This window comes from Lactuca serriola, chromosome 4 (assembly GCF_051521515.1).
Source record: "Lactuca serriola cultivar US96UC23 chromosome 4, Lser_US96UC23_V15, whole genome shotgun sequence".
Taxonomy (NCBI): Eukaryota; Viridiplantae; Streptophyta; class Magnoliopsida; order Asterales; family Asteraceae; genus Lactuca; species Lactuca serriola.
In genome coordinates this window covers 225,177,115-225,192,748 of record NC_136411.1, presented here as the reverse complement: position 1 = coordinate 225,192,748, position 15,634 = coordinate 225,177,115, and the positions used below count along the sequence as shown (strand labels likewise).

The 15,634-nt window shown below is 42.0% G+C and overlaps 1 long non-coding RNA gene and 4 other non-coding genes across 6 annotated transcripts; all 5 read left to right on the top strand.

Annotated features, from left to right (window-relative positions):
* The first annotated feature begins 604 nt into the window (after nt 1-604).
* Nucleotides 605-4,081, top strand: LOC145096783 (uncharacterized). Of its 2 annotated transcripts, XR_013704071.1 has the most exons (3): nt 642-777; nt 1,456-1,533; nt 3,676-4,081. It is a non-coding gene; the product is annotated as an uncharacterized LOC145096783 (long non-coding RNA). The 2 variants fall into 2 exon arrangements; XR_013704070.1 differs by lacking the exon at nt 3,676-4,081 and having other exon boundaries at nt 605-777; nt 1,456-1,666.
* LOC145049109 (small nucleolar RNA R16) lies at nt 1,095-1,182 on the top strand. The gene has a single exon (XR_013683223.1). It is a non-coding gene; the product is annotated as a small nucleolar RNA R16 (small nucleolar RNA).
* On the top strand, nt 1,260-1,348 carry LOC145049110 (small nucleolar RNA R16). Its single transcript, XR_013683224.1, has one exon. It is a non-coding gene; the product is annotated as a small nucleolar RNA R16 (small nucleolar RNA).
* LOC145049127 (small nucleolar RNA snoR8a) lies at nt 1,765-1,857 on the top strand. Its single transcript, XR_013683241.1, has one exon. It is a non-coding gene; the product is annotated as a small nucleolar RNA snoR8a (small nucleolar RNA).
* Nucleotides 1,971-2,057, top strand: LOC145049126 (small nucleolar RNA snoR8a). Its single transcript, XR_013683240.1, has one exon. It is a non-coding gene; the product is annotated as a small nucleolar RNA snoR8a (small nucleolar RNA).
* Nucleotides 4,082-15,634: the final 11,553 nt, after the last annotated feature.

The following is a 15,634-nucleotide window of genomic DNA, read 5'->3' as shown; positions in this document are numbered from 1 at the left end:
TTGAGTTTTTTCTGGACCCAGTCCACTTTGGACCTGATTAAAAAGCAAATCAAACGGACCCTAAATCAAATAAATTGCATGGTAGAAATTTGTTCTTATGTGCTCAATATTTTTAATGTTGTTAAATCATTTTTATTTAACCCTTAAATAAAAATGGCTTTTTTTTACTATATGATTTAATGAACATCATTAAAAAATTTAAAACATTTATCATCATCATTTTATATGTATAGAAAGATAAGTATTTTATATGTATAGAAAGATAAGTAGAAAAAAAAATAGAAAGTTATGGTATGCAAACATGCTTAACTATTATTATTCAGACATTAATGTGCAAAACATTACTCCTCACATATGCTTAGCTATTAGTATTATTTTGACAGTTAGAATCGTATTAAATTAATCTCAAGAAAAAAAAAATGTTCCCGCAAATATTTAACAGCAATTCTACACATAAAAAAGTGTTGTCTTCACAAACATTTTCCTTGATAATTTTGATTATTTCGATGGAATAAAAAAAATATGTATATTTTAGTAAATAATTGTCATTTGTTCCAGGCTTGAAGCCCATATGATGTTCACAACCAGGCCAACTTTTTGTTGGTCCAGTTAAGTATTAACGAACTGATGAACCCATCGCAAATGCAAACCCTAGCTACTGTAAACCCTATTTAATCCCCTATATCTCTCATACATTCAGCATCAAAAGTATTCAATCTCGATTGGTTTATTTCGGCGATCAACACACACTAAAATCAATGTCTATGCCTCTTCAAGGTACGATCGAGATGATTCTGCTAATCAATTAGTTTCTATCTCGTTAATTTGAAACATGTTTTCTCAAATTCTATCGATCTGTTTATCTATTTTGGAAAATACAATTTTGCATCTGTTTTACCCTCTCTTTGGGATTAAAATCGAGATTATTCAAGGAGATATAACTGATGCATATAGCTAATTACAGGATGGCTTACCAACGCATTGCATTTCATTGGATTGCTTTAGTGTCAAATGGTCCTTCCTATATTCTTTCTCATTTCATAAAACTTTTCCTTGTTCTTGACATTTTTGTTTATTGGATTTGGAAACTTTGAATTGGCAAATGATGTAATTTCAGTTTTATGCTTAACACACTGATTAACCCATGGTGACTAAAAACTCCGCTTATTATCTGATGCCTAAATCTTTTCGTAATTCACTTCTAAAGTAAATTAATTTCACGATTGTATCACGGTTTTTAGCTGTTTTTGTTGGATTTGGAAGGCAAATGATGCGACACATCAATCTTATACTACACACTGAATATTTTCATGTAGAAAACAACTCTCAATTATCTTCTGATGCTTTCCATGTTTATAAACAAATGATTTTGGTTTTGAAAAAGTACTAATTTTTTTTGTAATTTTATCATTCAATTTACATTGAATGAAAAATTTCGATGATGTGATTCAGCAGACGGGCGGTCTGAAATGATGCCATGTTGATTGTCTGCATAATATCCTCAACGAGGATTCGAATTCTGAGATTTTTAATGTAAGTCGATTGTAGACTTTATTTGATTCTTTTTTCGTGTTCAATTTTAATGATTTTTAAATTTTCATGAGCTGCTGTGATGAATATGCAATTTTTATATGTCTGGACTTATGAGACACTGTCTTTGAAATGATGCGCATACTTTCTGAGCTTCAAATGATCAATTTAATAACAAAATCGTATTTTTATAAAATTGAAAGTAATTAAATCTTGATTTGGATGTTTAAATGAAGGGCTGCTGTGATTATAAACAAAAAGATTTAATATCTGAATGCTATTTCGATGGCATGATAGACTCTTTTACACCCATAGAATATGAGCACCCATATCGTAAACGTGTTATATATTATTACTATGTTAATTTTTTACAGTTTGGCCACTTGTTATGTCACTTGTTCAATTTCAAAACATTTAAATAACTTTGGATGGGATTTGTAAATGTTGCAGTGATTATAAAAAATTCCTCGTTCTGAATGCCATATCTATGGCATGACAGACAAATTTACAATAGAATATGAGCAACGTCTTTTGAATGAGTTTTAATTTTTAATCATTTATATTTATATGTAAGATAGTTGTGTTGTTTAATTAGAGATTTTTAAAGGAAATGATAAATAAGAAAGGACAGTAGTTTTATACAATATTACTGGCCTTGTTGTCAATTCCAAAAGCCTATTGTAATAAGGTGGTGTTTAAAGCTCTTGTTTTCAGTTTTTACAATTCAGAGTTACGCACACCTCCAAATTTTAAATTTTAAAAACTACAGCTCCCCAAATAGCAAAAATTCTTTGAAAACAACAGAACCTCAAATAGCAATTGACTTCCTACAAATCTTAGCTCTGGATTTAACATAGCAAAGTGAATTAAACAATTCTTGTTTGATAGAGATAGAGATTAATCTTCTTTTAAAGTTAAGACTAGTTTTATTTAAGACTAGTTGTGAGTCACTAAAGAATTGTGTATGCTTAAATCTTCGACTAAGAACCCAAATAGAAACTGATTTAAAGAACAATTGGGAAATCCATAATTCAAAAAAGAGCAAAAGGGAAATTAGTAATTCAAGAACTCCTTTGAACCATATGATTTCATGCCATTACACTGAAAACATATGATTTCAAGAACAAAAACAATGAATTCGCAAACAAAAAATCATGAAAGCCACAAATCAAAACTAGAACATATGAAATTGAGGTCATATATCCAAAACAAAACATTCAAACCCGTGAATATCAATATGAAAAGAAGTTATACATCTTTTAAGGTAATATCGCCGGCAATCCTTTGATAAGCAGACCTGAGGGAGGAAGAAGATGAAGAAAACTCAAACCTAGAAAATGAAGATGAATGATTTCAAACTGGCATTGTAATTCTTTGGAACACCGCCGGATGTTGTTTCTACTCCTCAATTTAACTTTTATTTTCCTTGGCATCTTGAATTGACGGTCTCTCTCTCCATGATTGCTCCATCACAATGAATTTCTTTATGGTGATGGAATGGAAGTGAATTGTGTTTTACCCGGTTTAAGAGTATTTTGTTGTAACATCAACAAATGACACTCTATTTAGACATTGATTATGTTGCGAGTCTGATGACTAGTCCTTAACTTAGGAATGTGAATTAATTGAAGATATGAACGCAGTAGATGGTGTTTATGGTGATAGAATGAAAGTGAATAGAGTAAGGTGATGTAATTGGGTTGTGTTATTGTCTTTTAAGCTACTAGGAGTGGAACGCCTAAGAACTGCCCCTCTTTTACTGTTATGGGATGTCATACGCAATTGCGTTGTGTCCCGTTACGACTGCCATAACGTTGTTTTTTCTTCTTTCACTAAAAACGCCGGTGTGGTTGTTGCTCACACCGACCAGCCTAACCCTGTAGGTAACATAAAATTTTTGTAGGAAACATCAACAAATGACACTCCATGTAGGCATTGATTAGGCTAAGAGTGATGGCTAGTCCTTTTCTTAAAAGGAATGAATAAATTGAAGATAAGAAAAGAGTACATGGTGTGTATGGTGATAGAATGGAAGTGAATAAAGTAATTGGGTTGGACTATTGTTTTTTTACCCTGTTTAAGAGTCTTTTGTAAGTAACATCAGCAAAATTTTTGTTGGTAACATAAACTAATTATTATATATAGGTTTCCTTGGGCTGGACGGAGATTGGCCCTCGAGTGCAAAGGCAGAAGGGAGCTTGACTGCAAGACCCACCCGTCAAGCAGGGACGAAAGTTGGCCTTAGTGATTCCTATGGTGTCAAGTGGAAGGGTCGTCGCTCAACGGATAAAAGTTACTCTAGGGATAACAGACTGATATTACCCAAGAGCTCACATCGACGGGAATGTTTGGCACCTCGATGTCTCCTGGAACTTATTTGAAGTGGCTCCCTTCCATGCCTCTTTTCATAGGGAACCCCAAAGTGGCTCTATTTCATTATATTTCATCCATATCCCAATTTCATTCATTTAATATCCTTTTAGTGTCATTAACATATAATAGATGTCATTTCTAGTTTATATGATTATCAATCAAGTAAAAAGTTATTCTATGTACAAATTTTACATCTCTTACTACTGGTGGGGTGACAACTAGTTTTGGTATGTTGGGGGATATCATCATTGCCGAACCCAATGCCTACATTGCCTTTGCGGGTAAAAGAGTAACTGAACAAACATTGAATAAAATAGTACCCGAGGGTTCACAAGCGGCCGAGTATTTATTCCAGAAAGGCTTATTGAATAATTTTTATATGTCTATTACATCTGCACCCCCTAGGAGCGATAAGCCTTTTGGACCTTATTGACCAAAGAGATACGACTTTGCACTATAGTTAGTTCAGCACCAATCAAGAATGCCCAAGGAATTCAAGAATTCTTGTTATAGATTTGTTCCAACCCTCAATCCTAAAAAATCGCAATGAAAAGCGTCCATTGTCTAATGGATAGGACATAGGTCTTCTAAACATTTGGTATAGGTTCCGAAAGACTAGAGTGGCTGAAGCGGATTAATATGGAATTATTACCACACGCTCATTTTGAATTTCGTTTGATTAGGGCAAAGTTCCTTAAAAACCTCTGCCTTTTTTAAAATATCATAAACAGTTCCTGTAGGCTAAGCGCCATTTCCAAGGAAATAGAGAATATCGGGAACATTTAAATAAGGGTCTGTTTGATTTGGGTCTGACCGGGTCTGGTCAGACAAAAATGGATGACTCGGTCAGATTAATGTGGATCAGTATGTTTGATATGTGCAATAAAAACATGAGACTCAGTCAGCACCCTCTGACCCGGTACGTGAGATGAAAGTAGCTGACTCGGTCCTATTTGTTTTCTTTACAATTTTGCCCTTTGCATTACAGACCCATAACATTCCGGCATCACAAACCAGTCATATACATGCCCTGTTCACGGACACAAGAACCAGGAAACCTACCACAAACACTGCAACCCATGTTCATTTGTTTAACCCCAACCAAAAAATTGCGTCTTCGTGAGAGAGAAGGAGAAGGAAGCACACTTTTACCTATTGATTGAGTCTAAGAGGAGTGAAAATTGTGATTGATCGAATAAAACAAGGATAAGAAGAGGGTGTGGGTATTTTGGTAATAATGTTGGATTCCACCATTGTCATCCTTGGATGAAGCTTCAAACATTTGTTCACTGTGGTTGCCTGGTTGTTCTTCCCACTGGAAGGAATGCTCCATCATCTCGTCCACCGGATCCCAAGTCCACTCCGAGCCCTTCCGATGTTGCCATTGCACCTTCACTAGCTCCACCCTCTTGTTTCTCAGATCCTTCGACTTCCGGTCGAGGATCGCTACTGGCCGCTCAATATAATTCAGGCTGTCATCGACTTGAATATCCTCTAAGGATACCACTGCTGAGTCGTCCACCAGACACTTCTGCAACTGGGAGACGTGGAAGGTGTTGTGGATCTGGCTGAGTTCGGCTGGCAGATCCAGCCTATACGCCACCTTGCCCACTCTGGCTAAGACCCTGAATGGTCCAATGTACCTGGGGCCCAACTTGCCCCGTTTCCTGAATCTGATGACGCTCTTCCATGGCGACACCTTTAGGAGAACCATATCCCTGACCTGGAACTCCAAGTCCGATCGGCGCTTATCGGCATAACTTTTCTGCCGACTCTGAGCAGTCTGAAGCCTGATCCGGACTTGCTGAATCCTCTTTGTCGTCTTGAACACTACATCGGTGCTCCCCATAACCCTCTAGCCAACCTCGCCCCAACATATCGGGGTCCTGCCCTTCCTCCCGTACAACATCTCGAAGGGAAGACGATCGATACTCGCATGATAACTATTGTTGTACGAGAATTCAGCCAACGGAAAGTAAGTATCCCAACTACCTCCGAAGTCTAAGACACACGCCCACAACCTATCCTCCAAAGTATGGATGGTTCGCTCACTCTGACCATCTGTCTGCGGGTGGAAGGCGGTGCTAAAATGCAGACGAGTACCCAGCTCGTCATGAAACTTCTTCCAAAACCTGGAAGTGAACCGAACATCTCTGTCTGAAGTCACCGACACTGGCACCCCGTGCCGCGCAACCACCTCCTTGATGTAGATATCATCCAGCTTCTCGGCCGAGATGCTCTCCTGAATCGGAATAAAATGAGCGCTCTTAGTCAGTCGATCAATGACGAACCAAATCTAATCCACACCTCGCGCGGTCCTGGGAAGCTTTGTGATAAAATCCATCGTAATGTCCTCCCATTTCCACAGCGGAATATCCAACAACTGCATCTTGCCGTGTGTCCTCTGGTGCTCGGCCTTGACCTTCCTGCAGGTCAAGCACTGCTCCACGTACCATGCTATATCCCGCTTCATGCATGGCCACCAATAGTCCAGGCGAAGATCCCTATACATCTTCGTGGCCCCAGGATGAATGGAGAATCGAGATTTGTGCGCCTCTTCCATCAGAACCTGGCACACACCCCCGTGGTACGGCACCTACACCCTACGGTGTAGTGTCAGTAATTGCCGGTTGTCATAGTCGAAGGAGGAAACCTGCCCCATAATCCGATCGCTCTTCCGATGTTCCTCCTTCATGGCCTCCCGCTGGGCCTCCCGAATCTGCTCCAATAGCGGAGTCACCACTGTCATCCTCAGACAGATATCCTTGATCGGCGCTGCCTTGCGGCTAAGCACGTCGGCCACCACATTGGCCTTTCCCGGGTGGTAGAGGATCTCACAGTCATAATCTTTTACCACATCAAGCCACCGACGCTGCCTCATATTCAGATTTGGTTGGTCCATGAAATACCTCAGGCTCTTGTGGTCCGTGTAAATCGTACAACGAACCCCATAGAGGTAATGACGCCAAAACTTGAGGGCGAACACAACAACCCCAACTCCAAATCATGCATCGGGTAGTTCGCCTCGTGAGGCTTCAGCTGCCTCGAAGCTAGGAGTGTTCATTTGGATGGATCGGTTTAATCCGATCCGATCAAGTGAATCCAAATTAATTTCGGTTTTCAAAACGTAGATCCAAATAGTCCAAACTAAATTCAAATCCGATCCAATCCAACCAAAGTATAATTCGGTTGGATCGGTTTTTTACATTTCGGTTTTCAAGAATCAAGACATTTCAAAAAATATATAACTTTAGTATTAACTTACTCTATAATATAAACTAAAAAATATTGTTTAATTAGTTGTGAACTAAAACTTATAAATAACTATCAAGAAAAATATATTATAGTTACTACTTTATAGACAAATTTTTTTAATAAGAAGTACATATTAAAGTATTATAATTGATGAAAAATTTTAATGTATTAAAAGAATAATTTAGTAAATTTATAATTTATTAAAGATATATATTAAAAAGAACAAAATAATAAATTGTAATTCGGTTTTTTTGGACTATTCGGTTTTTATTTTATAAACCAAAACCAATCCGAAATCCAAAATCCAAAATAATAATTCGGTTTTGCTAAAAACCAATCCAAAAATCCGAATATCCGAACCAAATAGTCCGATCCAAATTGTCCAATTGGACAATTCGGTTTTATCCAAATAGTGAACAATCCTACTCGAAACGTAAGCAATGACATGCCCTCTCTACATCAATACTGCGCCCAAACCCAAGATGGACACATCACAGTACACGACGAAATCTTCCATGCCCTTTGGCAGGGTTAAGATTGACGCCTCGCACAATCTTTGCCTCAATGTTTCGAATGCAACCTGCTGCTCAGGCCCCCAACGAAAGACCACGACTTTCCTCGTTAGCCTGTTCAGGGGTACGACTATCCTGGAGATATCCTGAATGAATCTCCGATAGTAGCCGGCTAATCCTAGGAAACTCCGAATCTCAGATGGAGACCTCGGAACCTCCCATCTCATCACGACCTCCACTTTGGCCGGATCTACCGAAATCCCGTTCTGGTTGACAAGGTGCCCAAGAAACTGCACCTCGCGCAACCAGAACTCACACTTGGAGAACTTAACATACAAGTTCTCCCTTTTCAAGGTCTCCAGAACCTCTCGTAGATGCTCCTCCTGTGTCTTGGAATAGACCAAGATGTCATCGATGAAAACTATCACAAACCGATCTAGCATCGGCCTGCACACATGGTTCATGAGATCCATAAACGCGGCAAGAGCATTGGTGAGCCTGAAAGGCATCACCACAAACTCATTGTGACCATAACGGGTCCGAAAGGCAGTCTTCTACACATCCTCCTCGTTGACCCTCATTTGGTGATACCCTGAACGCAAATCAATCTTGGAGAACCAATATGCTCCCTGTAGCTGGTCAAAGAGGTCATTGATCCTCGGGAGTGGGTAGTAGTTCTTCACCGTCACCTTATGCAGCTCCCGATAATCTATACACATCCGTTGCGACTCGTCCTTCTTCTTCACAAACAAAATCGGGGCTCCCTAGGGTGAACTGCTCGGTCTAATGAAGCCTTTGTCTAACAGCTCCTGCTGCTGTGTAGACAACTCCTGCATCTCAGGAGGAGCCAACCGATACGGTGCCTTGGCTATCGGAGCCGCACCAGGGACTAGGTCGATCCTGAACTACACCTGTCGCTCTGGAGGTATCCCAGACAACTCCTCGTGGAGTACGTCCGCAAATTCCCGCACTACGGGCATGTCTCCCACCGTCGCCCTACCCGCCTCCTGGGTATCCATAACGTAGGCGACATAACCTGCGCAACCCTGCTAGAGGTAGCGCCCCGCCCTCGCCGCCGAACATAGAGATGGTCCTCGATGTGGCCTTTCGCCATGAACCACCATCTCTCCCCCACTAGGGGTCCTAATCCGTAGTGACTGTTGCGTGTAGTCGATCACTGCCTCATTGGAGCTCAGCCAATCCATACCAATAATAACCTTGTTCCCCCGCAAAGGTATGGGAACCAAGTCTACCAGGTAACGTTCCTCGAACGGCCTCAAAACACAATCTCGGTAGACCTCTGACGCTCGTACCGACCGGTCGTCCGCAATCTCGACCTCTAGAGGGCAATCCAACATGCCCGAAGACTCCGGAAACTTCTTGTTAAGCTCAAGAGAGACAAATGATTGAGTGGCACCCGAATCAAACAACACCTGAACTAGGATACCATTCACATGGAACGATCCTAAGCAAGGCACATAATATATCAAAATCACAACGACATAACATGAAAGCATAAAATAAGAATCATACCCGTCACCACATCGGGTGCAGCGCGTGCCTCCTCGGCTGTCATCAGAAACGCTCTGCTCTGAACCACTTGAGCCTCTAATTTGGCCTTCCCGCCATCCATAACCTGTGCTGTCGCTGGAGTCGGCGCCACTGCAGGCACCGCTGCTGCTGTTTTCAATATAGGGCAATTGGCCTTTTTATGGCCCTTCTGATTGCAATGAAAGAAAATCAGGTCAGATATCTGAATCGCATGAGTCGGGGCAGTATAATCTCTGCCAAAATGCCCAACCTTTCCACACTTATAGCAGCCTGAACCCGGCCCAGTGCGACAAGCTCCCTCGTGTGACTGACCGCATTTCCCACAGCGGTCCTGCCCTGACTGGCCTTTCGGCCTACCATCGGATCCCCTGGGCTTCTTCCCCGAAGCCCCCATCGTCAGCCCCTCCGTTGCCTTCCTCTTCCAGATGTGCTCCAGATAAATTTTCCTCTCCCTAGCCCTGGTAATCATGGAATCCAGGGTAGGTCAAGCTGAGAAACTCACATGGTCTCGGATTTCAGATCGTAGCATGTCATGGTAGCGGATCCTCTTCATGTCCTCATCACCCGCAAACTGGGGCACCAACAATGCCCTCTCCCGAAACTTGGTGGTGATCTCCGCCACAGTCTCCGTATTCTGTCTCATGTCCAAGAACTCCCTGGCCAACTGTTGAATCTCTACAGCTAGCGCAAACTCCGCCCTGAATCTGGTCACAAAGTCTGACCAGGTCATAGCCTGAATAGCCGAGGCTCCCAGAGAGTCGCCAACCGACTCCCACCAATCTCTGGCCCTGTCTCTCAAACACCCAACAACGAAACGGACCTTCGACCCTTCTAGGCAGAAGCTCGTCAGCTGCGCAGACTCGATGTCTGCGATCCATCTCCTAGCAGCAATGGGGTCTTTCATCCCATGGAAATCAGGCGCACCACTCTCTCTGAAGTCCTTAAAGGACAGTGTGCGTGATCCTGACTGGCTGACCGCCATGTCACTCCTGAACGCCCTGAGGCGATCCTCCATCAGCTCAATGATCCCTTCCTTGATCGACCCGAAAATAAATGGCGTCGCATCAAGGATACCCCTCATGATCTCGGACGCGATGAACTCACGTAACCCATCATCCACATGCCCGGATCCTGCGCCCGAGCCCGGTTCTGACCCAGATGCTAAACCTCCTGCTCCATGTCGCGTGATCACCATTCTAAAAATAAACATACGAATGTCAGGGTAACATATACTTTTAGAGGTTCCACACACATTCCAATATTCCAGGTTCCGTCTAGGCCCTCCTTGATTCGAGTATAGGTCCTCTGCTTTCAGTAGTACGGGCCCATACTAACTTCCACATCTACCCGTACTTTCCTCAAGGATTGCTTCGACTTCACCAAGCCCCTTTTACTGTTACCCTTTCCACTAACCTCATCCTAGGCTTCCCTAGGGCACTCTCCGACCTACCCTCCGCCATCAGCTGCACTAGGAGTCCCCACCACCTCCTCCTAACTAACTTGCGGATACTGTTACATATCCGTTCCTTAGCTAGTTGAAGATGGCCATAACCCCCATAGCACAAAGCAAGCAGCATTTGTGCATTAGGTAACCAAACCAGGCATAAGCTACACATGCCATCTTACTGCTGACTAAGCAGTCCTAGCATACATCCCATACAACAGGCATATAAGGCATCCTCCCTAGACCCTTAGCCCTAACTAGCATGCATTTCACATAATCATATGTCAGGCACACAAGGCATCCTCCTAGATCCTTAGTCCTATTCTAGCATGCAGTTTTCTAAATCAAAACCAAATAACATAACATAGCAAGTATGGGTATCTTGGGGAAAACTTACTTGAGCCCGGTCGGTCGCATGCATCACACACGTCGTCTTTCTTAAAATCCTTCCCTTTTAGATTTTAGAAAACCATTTTTCTTGAAAAAAATCTTTTAGTCCCTCGGTTTGAGTCCAGACACCCCCGAGGGTGTGTCCGAATCCCTCAAACCAGGGCTCTGATACCAACTTGTAACATCCCAAAATTCAAGCCCGAAAATTTCATTTTTGGATTAATAATTTTTAAAACATTTTACCATAACATTGTTAGTAAGCAACACATTACAAAATCATAATATTGTGTCCCAAACCATGTCATCAGAAACAATGAAAATCAGAGTACAATCCCAGAAAGTCAGATGCGGAATCATGTGTGTGTGTGTGTGTGCGTGATGCGATGCTACGCCGCCGGCTCCTTCTCCTTAGACGAAGAGGTACCTGAAACCAAAACTGAAACCGTAAACACAAAGCTTAGTGAGTTCCCTCATCATACCACATACCATACAATATCGTCTTTATCTTTCAACCGGTAACTTCCATCGGTATCTTTCAACCGGTAATCATTATCATCGATATCTTTCAACCGGTAATCTTCATCGGTATCTTTCAACCGGTAACCATCACCATCGGTATCTTTCAACCAGTAACTGTCATCACTATCTTCCAACCGGTAACTAGGGACTATTCCACCCCTACCACTAGCATACATCAACAAGATATAAATATACAGTCTGGCATATCCGGGTACTGACCTACCCTTCGGTCCTAAGGAACGCTATCAGGGAAACTGATCCCTACTATACACATAACATGTCATACAGATAAATCTCATTACTAAAGCAAATAACCAGACTCAGATAATTATCACAAAGACAATCATCTTCTAAATTCTCCTCTTTGGTGGGCTGGCATTGTGGCCTTAGACCCACCCATACTGGAAGGTAACTCACCTTGTACGAGTAGCTGCTGATATTCTGCATGGGAAACCTCTGTCTGCTGCTGCTCCAGAAATCCTCTAGCTACAATCCCCACAAAACACTCAGTCAGAAACTGATACCTACTCTTAGGGTAAGATGACTATTTTACCCCTAACCAAGTCCAAGTCAAAGTCAACCTCCATTTGAACCGACTCGCCAAGTTGGGCCGTCAACTCGTCGAGTCCCTACCCTTTACTTGTCCTTATCCATGACTCTACTCGTCGAGTTTGGCAACGACTCGACGGGTTCCCTTTCTTTACGAACATCAATGAACCTTCATCTGACTCGCCGACTTGTATGAACAAGTCGTCGAGTTCACCTTCATCTGATGAACAAGTCCTGACCTTTACTCGCCAATTTGTATGAACAACTCGTCGGGTTCATCTTCAAACATAAGAAGATTGCCTTGGACTCGCTGAGTCTGTTCTAGCACTCGTCGAGTCCCATGAACTCCAGGTCTCCCAACACGTCTAAACAGTTATGGGACTCCCTTTTCTAACAACTGGCCATCGCAGAAAGGTTTAAGATGGCTGAAAGCGCATCGACTCGCCGAGTCCAACCTTGACCATTTCTCTACAGTCGATCTAAATGGGATTTAACACACCAAAACTATAGATCTGGCCTCCTAATGTCCATTTTATACATAAAGTTCCAAACTTGATGCACCTGCATGGGGTTTTTAGCTCAAAAGTCCATAGAAAGTGCTCTACAAAGTGCATGGGGCTCTCATGGCCATAAAGTTGGCACCTTTATGCCATGAGACCCCTCCAATGACTCAGATCTGGAAGTAGAACCCCATGAACCACCTTACAAATCCAAAAATGGCTTAAGAAGCCCTAAATGCATCATGAATCTAAGCCCTAAAGATGAACAACCAAAAAGGAAGACCAAAACAGGGGCATTTACCTTGCTCAAGCTGAAAATGAAGTAAGATCTCTGAATCAACAAGCCGCAACTCGAATTTCTCAGCTTCTTCCTTCCTTCCAAGCTTCACAAACCAACCAAGAGAACCAAAATGGCCTTAACACACACACACACACACAAACGGATAGGTTTTGGATATTCAGTTCTAAGGGAGTGTTAGGGATAAGGGAGGCTGAGTTAAGGTGTTTATATAGATGCAAACCCTTAGATTTAGGGTTTTACTCGCACAACGCCTACTCGTTGAGTCCGTCTCCCGACTCGTCAAGTAGCTCACTTAAGATTCCTGCGGATCTCGACTCTACTCGATGAGTGGGTCCTCTGACTCGTCGAGTCCTAGAGAAAATCATAAAAATGCTTAAATTAATTAGTACCAGGAATCGGGTGCTACAAATCTCCCTCACTTATTTTAGACTTCGTCCTCGAAGTCTGTTGCTCGATCCTGGAAAAGCTCTGGGTAATGCTCCATCATCTCATCCAATGGCTCCCAGGTCCACTCCGAGCCCTTCCGATGTTGCCATTGCACCTTCACTAGCTCCACCCTCTTATTTCTCAGATCCTTCGACTTCCGGTCGAGGATCGCTACTGGCCGCTCAATATAATTTAGGCTGTCATCGACCTGAATATCCTCTAAGGGTACCACTACTGAGTCGTCCACCAGACACTTCTGCAGCTGGGAGACGTGGAAGGTGCTGTGGATCTGGCTGAGTTTGGCTGGCAGATCCAACCTATACGCCACCTTGCCCACTCTGGCTAAGACCCTGAATGGTCTAATGTACCTGGGGCCCAACTTGCCTAGTTTCCTAAATCTGATGACGTTCTTCCATGGCGACATTTTCAGGAGAACCATATCCCCGACCTAGAACTCTAGGTCCGATCGGCACTTATCGGCATAACTTTTCTGCCGACTCTGAGCAGTCTGAAGCCTGATCCGGACTTGCTGAATCCTCTCTGTCGTCTTGAGCACTACATCGGTGCTCCCTATAACCCTCTAGCCAACCTCGCCCCAACATATCGGGGTCCTGCCCTTCCTCCCGTACAACATCTCGAAGGGAGGACGATTGTAACAACCCGAAATTTCGTATCATTGCTTGTACCCCCTTTTCGTAATCCATTTCGATCAACCAACTGCCGTTTTCAAATTCGTTTCCAATTTAGCCATTTAATTAAGTCATTAAATTGAAATTATCTAAAATGACTTAATGGGTGTCCTAGTACATTTAGAACTCATTATTAACACCCCGTATTAGTAATCGGAACATTTATAGAATCAACCATACCAAGTTACGGAAACTTAATTAGGTGCGACCAAAAGCCCCGTCTAACGCCGGTATCGGGTAGAATTCCACCGTGTCCCGAACTTAGACACTATTTAAAGTGATCCAAGCTTCCATTTGAAGCTTTTGCTTCATCTCACAACTCTCTCTCTTTAACCTCTCTCCTCAACCAAGTTTAAGGGTCCAAAACCTCAAATTTAAGGCTTCTAATCACCATGGTATCTTCCCTAACTTGTTATACAACCCCTCTAGCCTTTAAATTCGAGTTTAAACCATGGATTAGGACCATTATCATGAGTTTACGGCCCTAGAACAGTCCTAGGCCGTAAACTCATATAAATGGGGTTTTTGAGCAACAAAACCCTTCCAAACCACAATTAGACTTTAGATATGGCTAGATGACTTAATGGAATGGACTTGGAACACCCTAAAAATGAAATTTGAGGATTAACATTGAGTTTACTGCCCAAGAACTTGCTTGGGCCGTAAACACCTCATACATGGGGAGTAAACTCATTTTCTAGTGTTAAAAAGCCATGTAAACCCACAAATAGCCTTGGAATAAATCCTAGAACCAACCAAAATTAGTTTGGGGACCTTAAACATGATTAAATCCTCCCATTTAGGAGTTTACGGCCATAGCTTCCCAAGAAATAGTTCCAGGGCCGTAAACTCATAATATCATGTTAAATGGTGCCCTAAATTCATACCAAGGCTTGTAAAAATTGTTGGAATCACATGTGATTAATTTAAGGCCATTAAATCATCAATCTAAGAGGGTATAGGAGTTTACGGCCGTAAAATCCATGTTTAGGGCCGTAAACTCCCTTAAATGGTGTTATTGGTGATTTAATTCCATCCCAAGCCTTAGATAAATTCATCCCAATCATCCCTCAAGTGTTATTGACCATTAAGCACCATAAACCTTGCCAACATGAGTTCACGGCCGTGAACTCATGTGTGAGTAGTGTATAAGGCTGAAATCTCCCTAAGGAGTTTACTCTTGAAGAGTAAACTCAATTCCCAAGTCCCACGCATCAATACACGTCCGTATATGTCACCTGGGTCACTCCAAACATTCGTTTTGAAGTGTTTTCGCTCATTGGAGTGTAATATCATATCTAATTAGTAATTTAAAATCTAATTAGATATATTTGTATACCATTTCATATTACATAGGAACCTCGCGTGTTATCAAGCCTCGAATTGACACTTAGCGTCCGAACCGACACGTTTTCTCATCTGGTGAGTTCATACCCGTACCCTTTTCAATGGTTTTTAAATGTTTTCAGGGGGAGGGGGGGAATACAAGCAAAAGTACAAGAATATCTTGTACTTAAATTCATTATTTTACTTAAATGGTTTCATAATTCCCACACTTTTAAGAATTGAAAACCTACTAACAAACTGTTTTAACT